The sequence below is a fragment of the Schistocerca gregaria genome, chromosome 6 (genome assembly GCF_023897955.1).
Source record: "Schistocerca gregaria isolate iqSchGreg1 chromosome 6, iqSchGreg1.2, whole genome shotgun sequence".
Lineage (NCBI taxonomy): Eukaryota > Metazoa > Arthropoda > Insecta > Orthoptera > Acrididae > Schistocerca > Schistocerca gregaria.
This window is the reverse complement of record NC_064925.1, coordinates 78,037,357-78,056,353: the sequence shown is the minus strand read 5'-3', so window position 1 is coordinate 78,056,353 and position 18,997 is coordinate 78,037,357. Positions and strand designations below refer to the sequence as shown.

The window sequence follows — 18,997 nt, the reverse complement described above, 5'->3', positions numbered from 1 at the left end:
CGTGCATTGTGTTATACAGGTACGAGATGTCAGATGTCAGTTTGCGGGATAGAGTTCCATGCCTCTCGCACTTGGTTGCTCAGTACAGGGTCGGTTAATGCTGTTTGTTGATGACGATGGAGTCGTCCACTGATGTCCAATATGTGCTCGACTGGAGACAAATCTGGTGATAGAGCAGGACAAGTCGACACGTCGATACTCTGTAGAGCTTGTTGCGTTACAACAGCGATCATGTGGACGAGCATTATCCTGTTAGAAAACACCCCCTGGAATGCTGTTCATAAACGTCAGCATAACAGGTCGAATCACCAGGCTGACGTACAAATTTGCGGTCAGGTTGCGCGGGATAACGAAAGTGCACCTGCTGCCATACGAAATCACACCCCAGACTACAACCCCAGGTATAGGTCCAGTGTCTCTAGCACGTAGACAGATTGGTTACAGGTTCTCAACTGGCCTCCTCCTAACCAATGCAAGGGCATCACTGGCACAGAGGCAGAACCAGCTTTCATCAGAGAACGCACAGCCGTCCACCCTGTACGGCAAGACAAAAGGAATAAATGTGAGATAGTGTTAATACTTCCATCTTTCTTTACCTCCTCTGCATTACTGCAGGTATTGTGTCACTGAGTACATTAGTACTGTGCATGCAGTACACGTGAGGTGCCTAGTTGTTTCCACTGCCCTGTGTGGAATACATAAGTTCCTGTGCACTTCACTAACCTGCTGTCTTCATGATGATGATGATGATGATGATGATGATGATGATGATGATGATGATGATGATGTCCCCAAGCGCAGAAAACAGAACGCAGGTCGTGGATTCTTTTTCTTGAGGCTGAAATTAACTTCGCAAGGAACTGCTGCTACGAATAAACTATAACTCTTTTGGGATGCCACTCGCGTTTTTATTGATATAGGCGCGAGAAAATATTCTTGATCACAACGTATTGAACATATCTTTCCACAGTCACTATATCTGGCTAAAATAACATGAAATACATCCTGCCACAGGCAACATGTCTGTCTACTGGAACTATCAGAACTGGAGAATAAAACTACATGAATCAAATGCTACAATTACAGACAACATGTCTGTACCTAGCGACGGTCGGAACTGCAGTTAATAAAATTGCATGAAACAAATACTGCTATAACAGACATGTCTGTCTACTGGAGCGGTCAGAACTGGAGAGCCGGACTGCCCGAGACACTTCGCGCGAAGCCAGCAAGGCGTGACCCGAACGCCACCGAACTGCATCGGCAGTAATATCGTCAGTCTTTTGTTTTAGTAATACTTTGATTTTAATAATTTTGAAATGACTGATTGATAGCTGGCTGTTAAGAGATGTTTATTTTAAGAAATGAAGTAATTTGGATGACAGGTTTAATTGATAATAGCAACTAAAGTTTAACGTTTTGGCGCCCCACCGCCGAACACAGCAGCCAATCACAGAGCAGCAGCATCATGCTGGTGGTCTTTCTCACAGGTGTGGTACCGAATCTAACATCTGTCACCGGTACGTAATTCCACATTGCGTCATCTCTATGCTTCTTGCATCTCCACTGCCCTGGGAATAGCGTCCTGGAGCCTAGTATGATGGCTGAATAAGCCAGAAATATTACACCTGACCTCCAGTGAACTGTCTCTTGACACCACTGAAGTCGCAAATGGTGGTTTGGTGAAATGCACGCTACGGGCGGCTGGCTCTGAACTGTTCTTGCAGTAACCGATCAGTAGCAATCCGTTGTGTCACTGTGGTGTTTAACGGCTGCTCAGATTGCTGCTGCAGATGCAGTGCGATGCGTCAGAGACGTACGCCGAACGCTATAGTCTCCCCTCTTGGTACATGGCTGTCCGGAGCCCGGTCGTCTTGGGAGCGTACATTCTCGTGAACACCCCTGTCAGCAGTTATGTACAGTGGCTACATTCCTGCCAAGTGTCTCTGCAGTATCGCAGAAGCAACATACAGCTTGAAGTAGTCTTGTTACACGACCTCGTCCAAACTCAACGAGGTAATAACTGCGTCTTTGTCGCCTTCAATAACATTAATTCACGACGTCCCATCTCAAATATAACTAACGCTCAAGATCGTTACAGCGTGTATTTAAATCAAACCGGATTTGCATCCTCATAGTGGCGCTACTCTTGAGCTACTGGTGCGAAATTTGAGTAGATACCATCTTTCAGAAGTAGAAACACGCCTATCAACTTTCGTTTGTGTCGCACAACTTCTTCTTGATGTTGCAATCTTTTGTTGCGTCAGAGTATTTCTCAAACGGGAGAGTGACCCTCTCAGTCGTGCAGACCTCCTCGGCGCGAGTTCCACCTCAACAAAACACAAGCGCTGGTCCGTGAGGAGAGCGCGATAACTGCATTTCGCAGCTCGCCGGCTGGGCGGTGGCAGAAAAGAACGGAAGGGAACAACACGAAGCAGGCAAGGTTGTCATGCTCAGGATTTATTGTTAAGAGTCACGAGTAAGCAAAAAGGTGCCCTACCTTTAAGGTCGAGGTAATCAGGCAGGGGGCGTCAGGCGGAATGCGGGTGAGACCAGCAAGTTGGTAATGAAGCCCAGTCTTACAGTTCGTGTGGCGCTTGCACGCTGCATAGCACCATCGATAACAAGAAGAATTTATCGTTGCTTACTGTTCTTCATTTTCATCTGTACTTTGCAAGTCACCAAAGTGCGATTGCTACGTGGGAACAACGACTGTCAATAAACCTTTGTATGAGCTCGAACACCTCTGCTTTCCTTGTCGTGACATTATCCCGAGACATATGTGGGAGTAACATGTTCCTCAGCTCCTTGTGGAGCACATTCTCTGAATTTCAACAGTAAACCTCTTAGAGACACGAACCGATTATCTCTTATTCTCTGCCATTGGACTTTGTTGAGGATCTCCTTACGCTGTCGTACAAACGAAAAAATCCCGTTCGAAAGGCGCCGCTCTTCGTTGCATCTCCAGCTCTTATGTTAATCAATCTGGTAAGCGTACTGGAATACTAAAGAATCGCTCTAAAGAGCGTTTGTTAAGCGGACGAGTTATATATCATTTTCCAATGCTCCTCAGTCTGGCACTTGCTTTTCCGCCACTTCAGGTCTCTCCCGCTGGTTACTCCTAGTTATTTTGCAACAGATTTCCAGGGATTTTTTGCCTACAGTGTAATGGTTTTGCGCATTTTTCGGACTGCACTATACTTATTTACATTCAGGGTCAACTGAGAGTTTTTACTCCAACCATTGATTCTCTGCAGGTCTTCCCGGAATTCACTGCAGTCTTCTCGTGTTATTACCTTCTTAAAGACAAGAGCATCGTCTACAGACAGCCTCATAGAGCCTACGACTACACAACTTATATAATGAGTGAGGCAGCTGACATAGTCCACCCCAAATATATCGAGAATGAATACATGTATTGAGAGGTAATCTTCGCCAAGTTACAGCGGACAATACGGTGGATTTCCTGACTTAAGCAAGTAATTTTTATCGTTTATAGTCGCCAAATTACGGCATCGACTTTGTTTTTTCCCCTAATGAAACTACACTCGTGCTCATAAAGGATAATGCTGATACATGGTGAAACAACGCTCTGGTGGACGGTTTGCGGGTTTAAATCACCTCGGGATATGACCATGCGAAGCATTAGACCTGCGGTCGTCGCACGGTGGCGCTGGCAGCAGTCCACATACTCAGAGGTGTGTTGGTGCATGTCAGAGTAGGTGCACCGGGTAAGTGTGCAGACGTTTTCAGACGTGCTAATGGTCACTGTGTGTTGAAATTCACTCAAATAACACGTATTGATGACGTTATGAGGGGTAGAATACTAGGGCGACTGGAGGCTGGTCAAACACAGCAGGTCATAGCACGGGCCCCCCGTATGCCACAAAGTATGATATCAAGATTATGGCAACGATTCCAGCAGACAGGAAACCTGTCCAGGCGTTACAGTATGGGACGTCCACAGTGTACACCACCACAAGAAGACCGATATCTTACCATCAGTGCCCGCAGACGGCCACGGATTACTGCAAGTAGCTTTGCTCGGGACCTTACCGCAGTAACTGGAACAGTTGTCTGCAGACACACCGTACACAGAAGACTGAAGAGAGATGTTTTATTCGCCTGGAGATCTGCAAGGTGCATGGCATTCCACTGACCCCTGGTCACAAGAGACCCCGTAAAGCCTGGAGTCAACAACACAGTACAGGCTCATTGGAATAGTGGTCCCAGGTTATGTTCACGGACGAGTCCAGGTATAGTCTGAACAGTGATTCTCGCCGGGTTTTCATCTGGCGTGGACCAGGAACCATATACCAACCACTTAATGTCCTTGATAGGGACCTGTATGGAGATAGTGGTTTGATGGTGTGGGATGGGATTATGGTTGGTGTACGTACTCCCCTGCATGTCTTTGGGAGAGGAACTGTAACAGGTCAGGTGTATCGGGACGTTATTTTGCACCAGTATGTCCGCCTTTTCAGGGGTGCAGTGGGTCCCACCTTCCTTCTGATGGATGATAACGCACGGCTCCACCGAGCTGCCATCGTGGAGGAGTACCTTGAAACAGAAGATATCAGGCGAATGGAGTGGCCTGCCTGTTCTCCATACCTAAACCCCATTGAGCACGTCTGGGATGCTCTCAGGCGACGTATCGCTGCACGTCTCCATACCCCTACGACACTTCAGGAGCTCCGACAGGCACTGGTGCAAGAATGGGAGGCTATACCCCAGCAGCTGGTCGAGCACCTGATCCAGAGTATGCCAACCCCTTGTGCGGCCTGTGTACGTGTGCATGGTGATCATATCCCATATTGATGTAGGGGTACATGCGCAGGAAAGAGTGGAGTTTTGTAGCACATGTGTTTCGGGACGGTTTTCTCAACTTATCACCAATACCGTGGACTTAGAGCTCAGTGTCGTGTGTGTTCCCTATGTGCCTATGCTATTAGCGCCAGTTTTGTGTAGTGCCATGTTGTGTGACACCTCATTCTGCAATTATCCTTAATTTATGAGCATGAGTGTATATGCTTTTTTTTCTGTGGCATTTTAAAGAAACTTTTAACAAAACTTCAGTTACAGAACATGTATGGGCTTGATGAAACAGTATGAAAATAACAGCGCTACAAAGCAACGGACCGCCGTCTGCCTTATTATATCATTTAATGTGAGCAAACACGTCTCTTCAGTTTACCTGTTCGTTTGAAGACCATCAGCCTCGTTCTGCTGTCGTAGCAATCAGTTAACTTTCTCACGGAGATAGTGTCTCATTTACAATGTATACGGCAGTATAAAAACTTAATATCGGGTACAGAGAATGCTGTCAAACTATTGATGCAGCGGTGCTGTGGCATGCTCAAGACTATCCGGATCGTGCCAAGCACTAGCGATCTGTCTTTGCAAACATTGTGAAAGCAAGTTCTAGAAACTGGAAGCGTGGAAAATCAAATATGCCAAGGAAAATGAAGAGCAATTGACGAAAGAAATGAAACGAAGATTTTAGCAGCAATAGTACACTATGCAAATGCCACTGAGGCATCTGGAAGCGTGAGAGGGAGTAAACAAACAAGTGCTCTACGAGCAGTACATTCCATCGCATTTCATCTTCTCCACATTTCGCTGCATTTACACCTTCATGGCAGTGACTTCCAAAATTGATTACAGTTCTCCAAATGTTATCTACGGGAAATTCACAGTGATGCAACATCTCTACGCAAAATTTTAAGGGAAAGGGTCGTTCACAAACCATGGGCAAGTCAATCTCCGCAACACGCACTAATCGTCAGTTGAAAATCCAACATGACTCAAGGATGTGGATAAAAACAGCGCTTTCGGTTGATCAACATTTGATGCGTGTTTTTCAAGACACGCAACACTGGTTGCTGTTTCACTGATAGAAATCTAATTACACTCAAGAATTTAGATTTACTGCGATATGCTGCAGATATTGGAAGACATCCCACTGGACAAGAAGGCAATCAGTATCATGACGGGTGTGTCTCCCATTCTGCACATGTAATGAGACACTCTTTGAAGGGAACATTTCGAGAGCATTCCACGGGCGTTCAGGAAATGAAAAAGTCTACACACTTACCTAAATTAACACTTGTATACTTTTACCCGTGGCGAAAATTTAATCAGTCGATGGTTGCAACCAGTTGCCTTTAATTTTGTTCATCAATTTGTATTATTAATAAAAACTGAAGTACAAAACAATCATCCATCATGGATGAGGATCACTGCTACTGTGGTGAATAAAGGTTTCTTGAAATTACTGCAATCAGTCACCCTTTCTTTTGTTCTTCAATTTTTATTATTAATGAGTGATTTCAAGAAACGTTTATTCGTCAGTCACGGTCATCCTCATACTTCATGGATAAACGTCTAAAAACAAAGGTTATTAGGAAATGCCAACAACTCACAACGGAATGAAATGCCTTGTAACAGGGGCCTGAGCTGCCAGTACCTCCAGATGAAATTCAACACGCAGTATTGTTTCTCTAGAATCAGTTGATGGTGTGTAGCAACACTCCAGGTCAACATTTTCAGCACTTGCTATCATAGCCATGGTAATAAACACACTAACCATACCTGTGTTACTTGCTTGCTAGCATCTGGTATTACAGAGCAAACGTTTGTGGAACGTGTTCTCCAGACGGCAGAACAGTGGCTTTCGGTGCTGTTATCTTCATACTATTTCGTCAAGTCCCGTACATATCATGTCGTTGAATTTCTCTTAGAAGCTTCTTTCAAATTCCACAGAAAAACGTATATAGACCCATTACAAAAACATAAAGGCGGTGTTCTGGTTCAGCGACTATAAACGATAAAAAATGCTTGTGAACTTAAAGGAATTCGCCATACTGACCGCAATAACTTTGCTACAACGGGATCTCGATATGTTTATTCATTCTAGATACATTTGTGGTGGTCTTTCTTAGCTGCCATACCCTCTGTGTTGTACCCCCCTGCGGGTTCGGGGGTTAGAATAGGCCCGCGGTATTCCTGCTTGTCGTAAGAGGCGACTAAAAGGAGTCTCAAACTTTTCGGCCTTATATGATGGTCCCCTGTTGGGTTTGACCTCCGTCTCTCAAAATTTTCCGAAGAGCGAGCCGATTGGGGAAGGGCGCCTTACTTGGTGCATTGTGTCCATCTTGCGATCAGACCTTTCGCCAGCTTATACACCGTTGAACTGCAGTCCTGTCCGCTCTCCATCTCTTGGGCATGACTCCTTTTCTGCGTGCAGATAACACCTTGAACTGTGCAGTGCCTCTTTCTGCACCGACGGCGACCATGGACCACATGTTACCTAACATCCAGCACGGTAGCCAGTCCGTTGTGGTGGGGCCGCCATGTACCCTGTTGGTTGTAGCCCCCTGGCAACACAGGGATCGCTCTACTGATGCCTGCGCCGTTAACTCCCCACGTATGCCAAGGAGTAGATGCCTATCTCCTTGGGGCATCGGGACTCCCGGCAATGGCCATCCTGCCAGGTGGTCGTTGCTGAGGCTGGGTGGCGCCCGTGGGGAGGGCCCTTGGTCGGAGTAGGTGGCATCAGGGCGGATGACCCGCGATGAAGCGTGGTACATCGTCTCTCGCTGGTGGCCAGCCGCCAGCAATCTCTAAGCGTTCTCGGGCTCAGTTTAATGCTCAGAAGTACGATCCGAAAACGTTCCCCTCCCTGGCCACACCGTGGGAGGAACGTAAGTCTCAGGATGGCAGTAGCAGTTATTCGCCCCGCTTCTTAGTTTGTACGAGGGCTGATGGGGAGTCTTTTCTCTCTACAAAGCCTCAGTTCTTCGTCGAGCATTTAGAGGACAAGTTTGGGGAGGTGGAGGGCTTGTCAAAAATGCGCTCTGGGTCAGTCCTGATACAAACGGCATCCTCTGCCCAGTCACGACGGTTACTCACTTGTGACAAGTTGGGGGATGTTGCCGTTACGATCACACCGCATAAGAGTTTAAATATGGTCCAGGGAGTTATTTACCATAGGGATCTTCTTTTGCAGTCTGGTGAAGAGCTGCGCGCCAATTTAGAGCGCCGAGGTGTACTTTTCGTCCGGCGCGTTCATCGGGGTCCGAAGGAAAATCGGATTGCTACCGGTGCCTTCATCTTGGCCTTCGAAGGGGATACATTACCGGAAAAAGTCAAGGTGATGGTCTACCGATGTGACGTTAAGCCCTATATCCCTTCCCCGATGCGGTGCTTTAAGTGCTGGAAGTTCGGCCATATGTCTTCTCGCTGCACTTCCAGCCTCACATGTCGAGATTGCGGACGCCCATCACATCCCAATACTCCATGTGCCCCGCCTACCATCTGTGTCAACTGCGGGGAGCACCATTCACCTTGCTCGCCAGACTGCCGAATTTTCCAGAAAGAGCGTAAAATCATGGAATACAAGACCCTGGACCGACTAACCTATACTGAGTCCAAGAGGAAATACGACAGACTCCATCCTGTGAGTATGACATCTTCCTACGCTGCTGCTACAACACCTGTGCTAGCCACGTCTGTTTTTCCAATTGTGGCCGGATCGACGAGTAGTAAAACTCCTCCTGCCCCCTCGTCAGTGGGGGGCTCTACCCACCGGGTTGCTCCTGCGCCACCTACCTCAGGAGCAACACCATCCCACCCATCGGGGACGTCTGTCCCCACTTCTAAGCCGGAGATGTGTCCAACTTCTTCTGCTTCTCACGCTCGCAAGGGGTCCCTTGGGTCCCTCCCTTCCCAGGTTTTCGCCAGCGAGAAGCCTGACAACCGACAATGGCGTAAGTGCCCGCAATCAGCTGGTCGTAGGGCTTCATGATCCTCCTCCGTCCCGGAGACTGAATCGGTGAAGCCCTCCCAGCCGGTGTGACCCAAGGAACGGCGTGAGAAACCCAAGAAGAGCTCTCAGCCCAAGGAACTCGCGGTGGTAGCCATCCCACCGCAACCTTCCAGCTCTGTGTCTGAGGATGCGGTGGAGATTCTGGCGTCCGCTGAGGACCTCGATCTCGCCGGTCCATCAGACGCCATGGAAAGCACTATCACAGGTGCTAAATCGGAGGCAGCAGGTGAGCCAGCGGCGTAATCTCCCTTCCCAGTCCCGTCAAGCCTTTTTTCAGCCATGGACAACACCATCCTCCAGTGGAACTGCAGCGGTTTCTTCCACCATCTAGCTGAGCTCCGCCAACTTATCAGCCTTCACCCTTTCCTCTGCATTGCTCTGCAGGAAACTTGGTTTCCGGCAATGCGAACCCCCGCCCTCCGTGGCTATCGGGGTTATTATAAGAACTGGGCAGCTTATGAAAGGGTGTCTGGTGGCATCTGCATATATGTCCTGAACTCTCTTCACAGCGAGTCTGTACCTCTCCACACACCTTTAGAGGCTGTCGCTGCTCAGGTGTGGACGCCACAGGCTGTTACCGTCTGCAGTCTTTACCTTCCACCGGATGGTGATGTTGCGCAGCATGTGCTGGCTGCTCTGATAGCTCAATTGGCTCCACCTTTCCTGTTACTGGGCGACCTTAACGCCCATAACCATCTGTGGGGTGGGTCAGTGGCAACTGGTCGAGGCGCCATCGTTGAGCATTTATTGGCGCAGCTCGATCTCTCGATCTTAAATGATGGTGCTTCACACACTTCAGTGTGGCGCATGGCACGTACTCCGCCATTTACCTTTCCATCTGTAGCCCTAGCCTCTTACCGGCTGTCCAAAGGAGAGTGCATGACGACCTGTGTGGTAGTGACCACTTTCCGATCTTCCTGTCACTGCCACAGCGTCAGTCTTCTGGGCGCCCTAGCAGATGGGCTATGAGTCAGGGTGACTGGTACTTGTTCTCCTCCACTGACGCTATTGAGCCTCTCTCTAACGATGCCATTGATGCAGTGGTTCAATCGGTCACCACCGGCATCGTTACTGCCGCCGAATCTGCCATTCCCCGTTCTTCTGGGTCCCTTCGGCAGCGGACTGTGCCTTGGTGGTCGCCTGAGATCGCTGAAGCGATTAAAGCTCGCCGGCGGGCGCTCCAGCGTCACAAGCGACATCTCTCAATCGACCACCTTATCGCCTTCAACGGCTGCGTGCGCGAGCCCGCTGCATTATCCGCCAACGCAAGCAGGAGTGCTGGGAGCGGTATGTGTCCACCATTGGCCTCCATGTCACTCCATCGCAGATCTGGGCCGAGATTCGCCACCTCTATGGCTATCGGACCCCTGTCAGTGTCCCTGCGCTCTCACTGAATGGAGCAGTTTGTACTGACACCGACGTCATTGAAAACCGCTTGGCAGAGCACTTTGCTATGAATTCCGCTTCTGCCAACTACCCCTTGGGCTTCCGCTCCATTAAGGAGCGAATAGAACGTCGGAGTCTTTCTTTTCGCACTCACTATCCTGAATTGTACAATGTTCCATTGAGTGAGTGAGAATTTCGAAGTGCCCTCGCCGCTTGTCCTGATACCGCTCCTGGGCCAGATAGCATCCACTTTCAGATGCTGAAACACCTTTCAGTGGACTGCCAGCGACGGCTCCTCGATCTTTACAACCGCATTTGGGTCGAGGGTGAGTTTCCGTCGCAATGGTGGGAAAGTCTTGTTGTCCCCATTCTGAAACCAGGGAAAAGCACTTCGTAGGTGGACAGCTACCGTCCCATTAGCCTCACCAACGTTCTTTGCAAGTTGCTTGAACGGATGGTGAGCCAGAGCTTGAATTGGGTACTGGAGTCTCGAAGCCTTCTGGCTCCGTCTCAGGGTGGGTTCCGTAAAGGCCGCTCCGCCGCCGACAATCTGGTGAGCCTGGAGTCGGCCATCCGTACTGCCTTTGCCCGCCGGCAGCATCTGGTTGCTGTCTTTTTCGACATGGGGAAGGCGTATGATACGACATGGCGTCATAACATCCTTTCTACGCTTCATGGATGGGATCTTCGGGGCCCTCTGCCGATCTATATTCGCAATTTTCTGTCGTATCGTACCTTCCGCGTGCACGTCGCGGCCTCATATAGTTCCTCCCAAGTCCAGGAGAACGGTGTGCCACAGGGTTCTGTTCTCAGTGTGTGTCTGTTTTTAATAGCCACTAACGGGCTCGCTGCGGCTGTGGGACATTCTGTCTCCGTTTCGCTGTATGCTGACGACTTCTGCCTTTACTACAGCTCTATTGGCATTGCAGCTGCTGAACGTCAGCTACAGGGCGCAATCCGCAAGGCGCAGTCTTGGGCTGTAGCGCATGGTTTTCAGTTTTCGGCAGCCAAGACCTGCGCTGTGCATTTCTGCCGGCGACGCACTGTTCACCCGGAGCCGCGGCTTTATCTTGACGGCGAATTTCTTTCGGTGGTGGAGTCACATAGGTATTTGGGGGTGGTTTTTGATGCCCAGTTGACTTGGCTGCCTCATATTCGGCAGCTTAAACAGGCGTGTTGGCGGCGTCTAAATGCTCTGCGATGCCTGAGCCACACCAGGTGGGGCGCCGACCGATCTACTCTCCTACGGCTTTACCAGGCGTTAATCCAGTCCCGTCTGGACTACGGGAGTCTGGCTTATGGCTCAGCATCCCCATCTGCGTTGCGGGTGCTGGACCCAATCCTCCACAGTGGGATACGGCTTGCCACTGGTGCCTTCCGAACCAGCCCTGTGGACAGCATACTTGTGGAGGCAGGTGTCCCTCCACTGCGGTTACGATGCCAACAATTACTGGCTGCTTATGCTGCCCATGTTTTTAGCTTGCCCGGGCATCCAAATTATCGTGTCCTCTTCCCGCAGTCAGTCGTTCATCTGCCAGAACGTCGCCCCGGTTGGGTTGTCCAATCGCCGTACGTGTCAAATAGCTTATTTCCTGGCTTGGGTGTTTCCCTGTTCCACCTCCTTTCCGGGCCACTCTGCGTACACCCCCGTGGTGTATGCCTCGCCCTTGCCTTCGGCTCGACTTGGCACATGGCCCGAAGGACTCAGTCCCTCCGGAGGCCTTCCGACGCCGCTTTTATTCCATCCTGGCCACGTATCAGGGCTCTGGCGTTGTCTACACGGACGGTTCGATGGTTGCTGGTCTAGTCGGTTATGCACTAACTCTAGGGGACCATTCTGAATAACGTTCGTTGCCGGCTGGCTGCAGTGTTTGCACTGCTGAGCTGGTCGCCATCTTTCGTGCCCTAGAGTATATCCGCTCCTGCTCAGGTGAGTCCTTCGTTATCTGTAGCGATTCCCTGAGCGGTTTACGAGCTCTCGACCAGTGTTTCCCTCGTTCTCGTCTGGTGATGGCTATCCAGGAGCCCCTGCATACTCTCGCCCGTAGCGGCAGGTCTGTGGTCTTTGTTTGGACCCCAGGCCATGTTGGTATACCCGACAATGAAACTGTTGACCGCCTGGCGAAAGAGGCCACCAGTGCGCCATCTCTGGAGATTGGCCTCCTGGCGGCTGATTTGCGGGCAGTCTTACGCCGCAAAGTTCTCTCGTTTTGGGGTGCTGAATGGCGCGGTCTGACCACCCCTAACAAACTCCGTGCCGTCAAGGACACGACGACTTTGTGGCGGTCATCCATGCGAGCCAACCGCAGGGACTCAGTCGTTCTTTGTCGGCTCCGCATTGGCCACACCCGACTCACGCACAGTTACTTACTGTGTCGTGAGGATCCCCCTCTTTGTCGTTGTGGGGCGTCCTTGACGGTGGTCCATATTCTGTCGGAGTGCGCCCTTTTAACCGTGCTCAGGCAGACTTTTGCAATGCCTGACACGCGCTCTGCTCTTTTATCAGATGACTCTGCCATGGTGGACTTGGTTTTGTGTTTTATTCGGGCAGGGGTTTTTTATCCTTTAATCTGAGTTTTTTAGTGTTGATTCTGACTTTTAGCCTCTGATTTTAAACTGAGTTTTTAAAGTGTTCTTGGTGGTTGGCTTTTCCTCTTTTTCTCTACGGTCGGCCAACCACTGTCACACTGTGTGTTTCAATTTGTTTTGTCTGGTCTCTGTCAGAGTATTTCATGTCCTGTTTCGTCTGCTGTCTTTCCTGTTGTTCGTTTTTTATTCTCTTCAGGTGGTTTTTTTTATGGAACAAGGGACCGATGAACATAGTAGTCTGGTCCCTTTAATCCCACAAACCAACCAACCAACCCTCTGTGTTGTAAACATTAACCATCGTATCACATTCCCTCGGGATCCTCCTAAAATACATATTTTACATTCGTTGAAGTTTGGAAATTTATGGGAACTTCCCATGGGACCAAACTGCTGAGTCGGCCGCGGTGGTCTAGCGGTTGTAGGCGCTCAGTACGGAACCGCGTGACTGTTACGGTCGCAGGTTCGAATCCTGCCTCGGGCATGAATGTGTGTGATGTCCTTAGGTTAGTTAGGTTTAAGTAGTTCTAAGTTCTAGGGGACTAATGACCTCATATGTTAAGTCCCATAGTGCTCAGAGCCATTTGAACCAAACTGCTGAGGTCATCGATCCCTAGGCTTACGCTTAAACTAACTTAGGCTAACACACACACGTCTGAGGGAGGACTCGAATCTCCGACGGGGAGGGGAGGGGGGGGGGGGGGAGAGAGAGCTGCGCGAGCCGTGTATAGGCGCTCCAAGACCGTGCGTATCTGTTGATTTTGTTCTCATAAGAGCGACGTGCACCGCTCTGTACGCAAGCAGTATTTAATCCAGTCAAAAATCTAGTACGAAAATTAATAAGCTAGTATTCTGTTCACTCCTCGACCGTGGGGAACTGTATTCTAAAGTCAGGGAACACGGCATGAACCTGAGCGCCGTTGTCTGTAGCGCTATGGATCTCATGCAGGAACAGAGTGAGTTGAGTTCCCCGCTTGTGGAATATATGTTGATTTTCATACAGGGGAATTTGGTTCTACAAAATCGCCATAATACACTATTTGATTAGAAGTATCCGGACACCTGACTGAAAACTATTTAAAACTTCGTGGCGCTCTCCGTCGGTAATGCTGGAATTCAATATGTTATTGGCCCACCCTTAGCCTTGATGACAGCTTCCACTCCCGCAGGCATACGTTCAATCAGGTGCTGGAAGGTTTCTTATGAAATGGCAAACCATTCTTCACGGAGTGCTGCACTGAGGAGAGGTATCGATGTCTGTCGGTGAGGCCTGGCAAGAAGTAGGCGTTCCAAAACATCCTAAAAATGTTCTGTAGGATTCAGGTCAGGACTCTGTGCAGGCCAGTGCATTACAGGGATGTTACTGTCGTGTAACCACTCCGCCATAGACCGTGCGTAATGAACAGATGCTCGATCGTATTGAAAGATCCCCGAATTGCTCTTCAACAGTGGGAAGCAAGAAGGTGCTTAAAACATCAAAGTGGGCCTATGCTGTGATAGTTCCACGCAAAACAACGGGGGGTGCAAGCCCCCTCCATGAAAAATACGGCCACAGTATAAGACCACAGCCTCCGAATTTTACTGTTGGCACTACACACGCTGGCAGATGACGTGCATCGAGCATTCGCCATACCCACTACCTTCCACCGGATCGCTACATTGTGTACCGTGATTCGTCACTCCACACAACGTTTTTCCACTGTTCAGTCGTCCAATGTTTACGCTCCTTACACCAATCGAGGCGTCCTTTGGCATTTACCGGTGTGATGTGTGGCTTATGAACAGCCGCTCGACCATGAAATTCAAGTTGTCTCACCTCCTGCCTAACTGTCATAGTACTTGCAGTGGATCCTGATGCAGTTTGGAATTCCTATGTGACGGTCTGGAAAGATGTCTGCCTATTACCCATTACGAGCCCTCTTCAACTGTCGGCGGTCTCTGTGAGTCAACAGACGAGGTCGGTCTGTACGTTTTTGTGCTGTACGTGTCCCTGCACGTTTCCACATCACTATCACATCGGAAACAGTGGACCTAGGGGTGTGTATGAGTGTGGAAATCTCGCGTTCAGACGTGTGACACAAGTGACACCCAATCACCTGACCATCTTCGAAGTCTAAGAGTTCCGCGGAGCGCCCCATTCTGCTCTCTCACGATGTCTAATGACTGCTTAGGTCGCTGTTACGGAGTACCTGGCAGGAGGTGGCAGCAAAACGCACCCAATATGAAAAACGTATGTTTTTGGGTGTGTACGGATACTTTTGGTCACATAGTGTACGTTAGCATAAGATGTGTACTATAATTCTACAACAAACTGATGTGAGCGATATACTCCTGTAATTATTTATAATTGTTCTACGAACCGGAAAGAGAAGTGACCTGCGGTTTTTCCAGTCTCTAAGTACCTTTATTTGCCCCACGACCTACGATAAACTACTGCTAGAAGGGGAGCAATCTGTTTCGTATAATCACCGTATTACCTCACAAGTAACTCATGCGATCCACATGCCTTTTCACTATTAAGCGTTTGCGGTTGCGTTTCTATTCCACTTGTCTCAGTATCTGCAGTTTAGTGGAAAGGAGGAACTGTAATATGAATATTGCGGAGAAACAGTCTTGGAAGACCGTATTCAGTATTTCGGCCTTATCCCTGTAACCAATATGGTCGTTGAGCGACTGAATAGATTATTTCGAGGCGCCTACTGACTTTACAGAACTACAATTATGGTTTTTGTCAGAACGGTTAGAAAAATTTTAGTCTGAAATGCAATGAACGCGTCGCCATTGCTCTCCTTACACCAATTCCCGTTTCGTTCATTTTTGTCAGCTAGCCATGGCCTTAGCTTGAATCTCCAATGAAGCTCTTTGTTTTCGCAGCAACTTTATAACGCGACTATTAAACCACGGTGCGTTTTTTCCTTCCACTGAAACTTTGCTCGATGCGTTGGTATAGTTGCCTGGGGCGTAATGAATATTTCTTTCGGTCTGTATCTATTTCTTCTCCAAATATTGGTCTTCAGAACTAAAAGATAGATGCTGTCTACATAGATACTCTGCAATTTATGTCCAGTCACTCTGATTCGAAAAGTTTGGATATATTAGTTACTAGGAAGTCTAAGACATTGCCCTCACTCCTTGGTTTTCTATTTGCTCGAAATAGTTTTCAGGCAAGACATTCAGGAAAGCCTCACACGAATCCCTTTCTCTGGGACTCATTTTAATCGCGTGACTCTCCCATTTGAGAGCTGGTATTTCAAAGTCTTCTCCTGTCACAATACCACGACTAGAAAACTTGGAACTTTCTCCAAGTTCTCTCTAAAGCACTCTGCCACAGCAGCTCCTGATGATGGTGGTCTATAAAAGCATGCGACTGACATGTTTGACCCGCCTTTAACTTCATTCAATTTAATTCACATTCGGAATCCATAATAACCTCGCTAGATATTGGCGAATTCTACACTGCAATAAATACGCTGCCACCTTTGGCGTCTAACCTATATTTACAGTATACGAGGTCTGTTCAAAAAATTCCATAACATTCGTAATCTCGCGCCAATGGTGTGTTGGAACGAAATGCTGTTGGCGTCCCTCCACACGCCTGTGTTTAATGTGTAACTGCGGGAAGTTTCAATGTTCTGTGTCTGTTAGTTGTCGTTCAGCGCTGTACTGAGTAGAACTTTGTGTCTTACAGTTTGCGAATTTCGAGATGGCAGAGTCAGAAGCAACGCGGCTGCGTTTACGTGAATCTCAAGGAAACATTTACAGACACACACCAAATGATGCAGTAAACCTTCGTTGGTGAGTGCTTAAGGCATACTCATTGTTACGAATGGTTCAAACGGTTTAAAAATGGCTGGATGGAAGTTAAAGATAACCCTCCTTCAGGATGCCCTTCGACGTCTACCGACAACGCTCTTGTCAGGAATGTAAACGAAATTGTGAGTGACAAAGACTGACTGTCCGAGAGACTGTAGAAGAACGTAACATTTCAGTTGGGTCATGTCATGAAATCCTGACACAGCATCTTGGAATGCACCGTGTTTCCACCGAGTTCATTCCATTGCCCATGAGTCAAGACCAGAAAGGCCTTTGCCTTGCAATCTGTGAAGAGCTTTTGGATCGCGCAAATGAGAACAAAATGTCCCTTAAGAAAACCATAACTTGTGGCGATAAGTGGGTCTACGGTTACGATGTCGAGACCATGTTCAGTCTTCACAATGGGTCAGGAAACGTCCCCCAAGACCAAAAACAGCCATGCTGATAGTTTTCTTTTACTTTAAGGGACTAGTTCATTATGAATTCGTGCCACAGGGACAAAGTGTTAATCGATGGTACTATCTGAATGTGTTGCGACGCCTGCGAGAAAATGTGAGAAGGAAACGGCCTGAAATGTGGAGAGACAATTCATGACTCTTGTACCGCGGTGATGCACCCGCACATTTATCCCTGTTGGTGCGTGGCTATTGCGCAAAAAACGAAATGACTGTGCTGCCTCATCTTTCGTACCCTCCAGACCTGGACCATGCGGACTTTTTTTTTAATTCCAAATTTGAGAACCCCGTTGAAAGGGCGAAGATTTGCAATGATAGACGAGATAAAAGAAAATTCGCAGAGGACGCTTCGCGCGATCCAGCAAGAGACGTACCAAGACTGCTTTCGGAAAAGGAAAAAGCGTGTATAAATTGTGGAGGAGAGTATTCGGAGGAGAAGATGCACAATAAGTAAAACATAAGGGCAGAAATTTTTTTTGGACAGTTTCGGAATGTTTTTGAACAAAACTCGTATTTCCAATTTCTATAAACGATTTCGCAGCTATTCACTTCCAGTTTCAACCATCTGTTCCTGACACTACCTGTGCATTATCGCTTTCAATAGCCAATACTAATTATGGTACCTTATCAGTGCATACCTTATACTGCATACTAACATCAGTGATGCTGCTCCTGTTTAATAGTATCATACAGGCTTCTTTGGTTCCGATATGCGAGGACGAACGTGCACTGAAAATTATGTGGCTGGTTCCCCTAGCCTAAGAAAACCTGTGTACACCTCACAGGTACCCGTCTATCCTAATAACTGCTTACTGCGTATAGTGCACGTGACCTATTAAGGGGAGTGAGCTGTAATTTTCCTCCCGACAGCAAAGTGGAAAATTCACGTCCGACATCATCCAAGAATCGTCTAAGCCTTTGTCATACGGATTTATATTTACTGTTTTCTATTCTCACCGCCCATTAAAAACCATGGGTGTGCTTAAAACAACTGCTCTCAGGGCACACGCAGTTTTCGAGAACTTGCCTAAGGAGCCCGCTCATCTAAGACCAGTATTCAAGAAGAATATGTGTTCCTCCCAGCGTATCAGCAGGGCACCGGACGTTAAAGCAGAAGTCCAGCAATCGGATGAGGAAAAAAATTCATCGGAATGATCCACAGTTTTTATTCCGCTTGTTGCCAACCTTTCTTTCTATCATCGGGAAATTTCTGGTTGGATATGGTTTTTCATCCATCATTTAAGATACCAGACCTTCTTGAATAGTGAAGGATAATTTATTGTGGGAGGCTGGAGTAGCCCACCTACTGACCCCGTGGTATGTCGGTCTTAGAACTATGAGCAATTAACATTAATCGGATCTGTGGTCTGCAAATTTTAAATATTTTCTACTAGGACGATAACCATCCGCGTTCCGTTAAGTTTTATAACTCTTAAAACAGTCCTAGGTTTTTTTTTAATTTATAGAGAACGTGTTGACTAGTAAGTACTGCCAACTTTCTCTCGTTCGGTTTAAAGTTCCCCCTGTTCAACACAAAGGATCACTTTTCACATCCACCTTTTAAACATTTCACATCACGCAGTATAAGTAGACAACAAATATCCTTAATCTCCACGCTCCGTTACATACTGCATACTAACATACTTCAGCTTATTAATATACCTCAGCTTAATGCGATGGCTACTTTCGTGTAATATTATTAAAAAATATTCTTTCTGCCGTAGTCTTTTCACTAGGCGTCCCTGTAGTTCATTCCCACATTGTCACTAAAAGCAAGTAAACATTGCACTCTTTACCAAATGAAGGTGACTTAATACAAATACCTATATTTTTGTTCCCAGTCACACGTTACTCAAAGAATTGTCCTAAAATTCTTATTGGACGTGTAGAAATTTAGCAGGCCTACACTGTAAGAAATTATTTCCTTCTA

The 18,997-nt window shown here is 47.8% G+C and overlaps 1 protein-coding gene across 1 annotated transcript in view; it reads left to right on the top strand.

Moving 5' to 3' along the window:
• The window catches only part of LOC126278231 (serine/threonine-protein phosphatase 6 regulatory ankyrin repeat subunit A), a 944,107-nt gene that overhangs the window by 94,792 nt on the left and 830,318 nt on the right, over window positions 1-18,997 (top strand). The gene's annotated exons all lie outside the window — the stretch shown is intronic.